Raw genomic sequence first — 6,193 nt, forward strand, 5'->3', positions numbered from 1 at the left:
CTCTTAATTTGCCAAGTCCCATCTGCCATGAAAGAATCTCATAGGTTTCACTTGCATTTCACACACTTTGCTTGCATCCTCTTCCCATCATTTTTTGTAACCTTCACCTCATACCCTTTACTGATAGCATAATGTGAAATAGCTTCTCTTAACTCTTTCTTATATGCAAATAACACGCTCACTTCAAATTGAGGATTCTCCATATTAGTCTTAGCATTAATCTCTGGATGCCTTGGTCTTTGTCTTTCATCATCATAATTAGGTGGACTACCGAAGCTATCTGAGTTGTAATTCTGATCATGCAGAGTATCATTCATGTGACCTTGAGGTATAAATGGCTTTTCTTGTAATTTTTTTTTTCAACATACACTGGAACCTTGGGAATTTGAACATTGTGCATAAACATATTATCATCCTCAAGAGCTGCATCATTTTCCTCATCATAAATTTCTTTATCAGACTCATCACCACTGTCTTTATATATGGGAACAATATGAAGTGAAGCCTCACCACTAGCCTCAACAACATCATCTTCCTCATACCCATCAACATTATCTTCCTCATCATCATCAACATCAAAAACCTTAACATAATCCGAATCATACATGGGTCATTTCCTTTTAGCAGCTTTACCCCTATCATTCACATCAACTTTACATTGTTTTTTAACAAAATTCTCATCTACTTAACTAAAGCATTCATCTAGCATATCATTAAAGAATTGCTCATATTTTTTCTATTGTGATTGGCTGTAATTCTCCTCAATAATGTCAGGTACATCAACCTCATGATCTATATATACCACGATATGTGGATTGATACAAATGACATATAACATATCTAAAATTTCAGCGTCTGAATTCAACCCTAATACCCCTTCATGCACTCCCTTGCCAGCAAAAGTGTAATAAAATCCTCTGCAATTTTGAATCCCATTTTGCTTCATAATCTCCCTTAATTTTGTTGTAGAAAACCTATTTGGATCAATATTATCATAAACATCTACTGTGCCTCCCTCAAAATCCTTCCCATTGTTCATGGATTTACTAGCATATCTTAACTCCATAATGAAGTGTTCATATTTGAAGAAAAAAAAAAATTATGTTTTTGGCATATAGTTAACAATAACAAACATATTATATTCTAACAAATTTTTTTTTTTTTAATATCCATATTATATTCCTAAAGCACTACTAGACAACACTTTCTAAAAGCCACATTCTTTTTCCACCTTAAACTATTCATCCACCATGCTCAGTCCATTTCACACGTGATAAATGCATATAAAGTACTACCACAACACTCCAAAAACCACAATAAACTAACCCCACAACAATAATAAAGTCGTATATTAACTCAAAACCTCACTTGGATGAATTGGAGCTTTCTTTGGGTCCACACCTTTGGAACCCACCATGTCCGCTTCTTCACAACAATCCCCAACAGCAACAAAGCCGAATCAAACCCAATTCAGACCCCAAATATTCCAGAAATTGCACGTGTCTTGCAAATCTGAATCGAACCCTAAACCTCAAAATTGACTCGCCTTTTATCCCAATCCTAGTACCCTAAAATTATTTTGGGAAGAAATCACGTGAGAATGATGTTTTGATTGAGGGACTAAGGCGAAAGGGCAATAATACCCTGCACTTAACTGACGGAATTTCCAATTGGACTTGATTTGTTAACGATGCAAAATGTAATGACCAAAATCGGAAAATTAAAAGTGTGGTGACCAAAATTAAAATCAGGCCAAACCCTAGTGGCCAAAATTGTAGTTAACCCTTTAAAAAAGCTTGATAAAAGACCTTGTTATTAATGTAAGTCTAAAAGTATTGTTACAATAATGTTCATGAATCATAACTCATATCAATTTGAATATATGGAGGATGTGTCCCATTGTTTTTTTTTTTTTTTTGGCTTACAACTCGAATCTTCCAATCTCAACCATTGATATTATTTCTGATTATTATTAGATTTTTCTAACTATGGAACCAGATTTCGATGTAGGTCTTCTAAAAATATATATATAAGGGTATGTCCAAGAAGGTTCCTACTTGCTAGTATTAAATCTTTGCTTAGCCTTGATTGACTAATCTTAGTCTTTTTAATTTCAGTTATAACTTATCAACAAGGTAGGTAGCTATTTAAACATAAAGCAATACAATTTCCCACGAGAAAACAAAAACAAATTTATGTTTCAGCTCTTATAAGGGATCCGATGAGCACAAGCATAAATAATTCACTATAAGACTTGTATAATTAGTATACTTACTTGACCATATCATTTGTAATCAAACATATGGGTCTTTTTTTATTAAAAACAAAAAGAATGTCGACTTTCGTTAGTTCACATGGGTGCGTTTGGCTCATGTTCAATTTATTAGAAGTGAATGTCCGCAGAAATGATGTCAACCACATGTGCTCAAATTGTTTTTTTCAGTTTTATTTTATTTTTCTAGAGAAGATAAGTTGACTTCCATGTATTGCCCACATCATGCTGAAGCTTTTGAGTATAAAAAGGAAGCTCTTGTTAGAGACAACTCATACAATTTCAGAGATGGTAACAGGAGGTGATCATCTACATTTACAGGAGAGAATGGAGATGCCAAGGGAACGTCCTGAGAAGGTCTCGTTTGCTTGCGGCCTTCTTGCGATTATATGCAGCCTTATTGGCTTATTGTAAGTTTGTATGCGATATTTTTTTTTTTTTTGTGGTCAGAATCAAAGTTTCATTAAATAGGAAAGAGCCTGGATTTGCATACTAGTGGTCTCAGGTTAGAATTCTCATGACACATTGACAGTGTGTGTGAGAAACTTCATTCCTCTGTAGTTTAGACTGTCGCTAGTAGGTGAACCAAAACCATGACTTAAACCAAATGCAACACAAAAAGATATAGACCACAATCCTAAAACTCACAAAAGGCATAAAGCCCACAGAAGGTAAAAAAACCCCACAAAACACAGGATATTACCCTGCTGCTGTTGTTGCCTAATTAACTTTTTTTTTCCTACCTATGTAGTGGTTATTGCCTGACTTGCTGCTGTTGTTGCTGCTGCTGTTGCTCTGACCCAGATGACTTGTTTGATGAAGATCACAGAGAATGAAATGACATGACGATGAAATACAAATTGATTTTGGCATTTTGCTTCTGTTTTGCAACTTGCAACACATAGTATTTTCTCTTACATACATTCTTTTTCCTTGCCTAGTTTCAAGCTGAATCAGGTTGCTCATGATCATTGATGATTCGTTTCAGTTTGGCATGTAATTACAAAAAGATCTTACTTACGACGCTTTTTAATATAATGAAGTAACTATCTAGCGTGGTCGATTCCATTATTATCTTGACACTCGACATGTCTGCATTTCAGCGGACATGATTTCATCCACATATCATGAGTACTATTTTATTTTGGTTGAAATAACGTGTATTATTTTTTTATAGTCAAATTTTTTCGCATTATTTTATCACACCCCGCATTCGAGATAGTAAAATTTTCATGTTTAGTAGAGGGTAATTTAAGTAAATAGAATATGAAAAACCAAAATTTGAGCAAAATAATCTTCATTTATACAAATAGCTCTTAATTTTTTGAACACCACGAATGCCATCTCTATTTTCTAAACTCGCAACTGCTTTTTGTTTTTTTTTTTGTTTTTTTTGTTTTCAATGAAAGAAGTTGTATCTCTGTACTTACAGTTCAACGTAGAAGGCAGTTTGAGTGTTGAGTGGCGACTAAATATGAGGGTAGGGTTGCAACTAAGAATGAGAAGTTGACGAGTGGACTCACAGATAGCTCTATGAATGAAGTAAGTAGACATGTATTCACCCCAAGTCATTCTAGCCCTAGAAATAGGCGAAGAATTGTGTTAGCATCTGTGAGCGTGCCACTACTTGTACTTGAGAAAGTTTAAAAGATTGATAATGTCATACCCAAGTTCAGTTCAAATTCACTAAAAGAATAATTAAGTCAAACTCATTGACTTGCTCAATTAAAATTACCAGGATCTGCAAGGTTACCAAAACTAAACACAAACACTTCCAATGTACATGATGTTTCCAATAGTAAAATATTAAAGCCTAAAGTCTTTTGAAAACAATCAGATCTTCTATACGGAAGCCAAAACATCACAAAAGAGCCAAACTTTCTATTCTTAGCTAATCTGAAATGGAAGGGAAAAATGGTAAGTTGCAAAGCTCAGTAAGCAATCATATATGGTCACATGCAGTGGCGGAACTGTGCTTAGGATTGCAGGGGCCTTGGCTCCCCAAAAATTCTAAAATACTATATATATTGGGCTTTGCACGGGACAACTTAGGATATATATATTAAAATAATGCTTGTGGCCTCCATAATAAAGAGAAGGAGGGATTTACGTTTCCCCCTCCAAATAAAAGGCTATTTCCTTAGCAAAATGGCTAAGTTACTCCCGGATCCCACCAACATAATTAATTAAAATTAAAAGAAACAGACAATCAAATCTTTCTTTCACAAGTATATTTAAGAAAATAGGAAATCAAAGATAACCGGTTATTTATTTATTTACAAGCTTTGATTCTGAATGATTGTCCATATACTTACTATGTTTATTGTTTAGCACATCGATTACATTTGGTTGCATCATCAAGAGAAGTTATTCATGTCCACCACTTTTTCACTAAATTGACTTGTATTGTCAATATTGTTGATGCTTCATGCAAGCGTACAGATGAATTGAAAAATGCTCAAGCTGTTGAAATTGCATACATGATTTCCATTGATAAGCTTAACACTGGGAAAGGAGTCAACCCTAAACCCTAATATATTGCTCCCCTCCCCCTCCCCCCCTCGTACACATAAAATTATGGCTCCGCTATTGGCACACATGTGAGTGTGAGAATCACAACAATACAATATCTGAAAATGGAACTAAAGAGAATACACAAATGAAACTGAACAATTCAAATGATGTAATACGATTCATAGTGGAATCCAGAGAAGCAATAACAATGAAATAGCTTATGTAAATCCTCATTAGGGTTTCCAACGAGGCCTTATTCCTATGGTGGTCGCATGGGCCTTATTATTAGTCATCAAAGGTCCTAACTACTTGATAAGAGGGCACAAACATTGTAATTCAGATGGTATGAATTAATCACAAGTTAATAAACATATATGAATTGGGGATTAAAAAAGGCTTTCATATCATAATGACCAAATAGAAATATGAGTAGCAACTCAATACCGAGGCAGTTTAGAGGCTTAGATTGATGGAAGGAGCAAAGCTAGAACCACAATAGAAACTTACCTTATCCCATATTCCTGAAATTAGTATCTTTAATCACTTTAGTCTATTCTCAAAGGACAAAGCAAACTCAGCTTCTGTACTTCCTCTCCTATCAGCCTTTAGTTATGTTTTTCCCTTAGGCTATCTAATTTGCATATATGCATCAATTTTGACCATTGCATAAATTTTGTCACTCTCATTAGATTTCGCCAACTTTTTTGTTAGTTTGCTGACATGACACACATGTAGAACTCTCAAAATCAATGATATAGCGGCACGTAAAATTAAATAAATATATATATTTTAAATGATTTTTTAAAACATAAAAAGTTAGAAATGTTTTTGAAAATATTAGATGGGGGAATACAATTTGCATTGGGGGAGATTGGAGAGAAGGAGGGTGGGTTAGGTGAAGGGGCATGGAAGAAGTTGGACGGGGCTGGGGATTCAGAATGAGCCGATTTGGTGAGTGGATGGGAAAGTTGGGTCGAATTTGGATAGGAGGAGAGGAGAGGAGGCTGCGAGTGTGGGTCGAGGAAGGGATGAGGAATTTGGGGAAAGGGGGTTGCAAGGGTGGGTTGGGGAAGGGGTTGTGAAGAAGTGGGAGGGGAGTTTGTGGGGCGACAGGCGGTAGGGTTTGTTGTAGTTTTCATCGTTTTTAAAAATTTTAAAAAAATTTGTCATTCAATTTTTTAATAACTATTATGTTATTTAATTCATGTGGCGTTATATTATTAGACTTGTAGGCTTTATATGCATGTCACATCAGTAAGGGTGTATTCAATTGAGATTTTAAAAGATTTTAAAGAAGTTTAAAAGTCCAGGTGCATTCAATCACGATTTTATAGAAGTCTATAAAATTCTGGATGTATTTAATCCAGACTTTTTAAAGTCCATCCAAATTTGGATGTATTTAATCAT

This window comes from Prunus avium, chromosome 8 (assembly GCF_965620075.1).
Source record: "Prunus avium chromosome 8, drPruAviu1.hap1.1, whole genome shotgun sequence".
In the NCBI taxonomy this organism is placed as follows: domain Eukaryota; kingdom Viridiplantae; phylum Streptophyta; class Magnoliopsida; order Rosales; family Rosaceae; genus Prunus; species Prunus avium.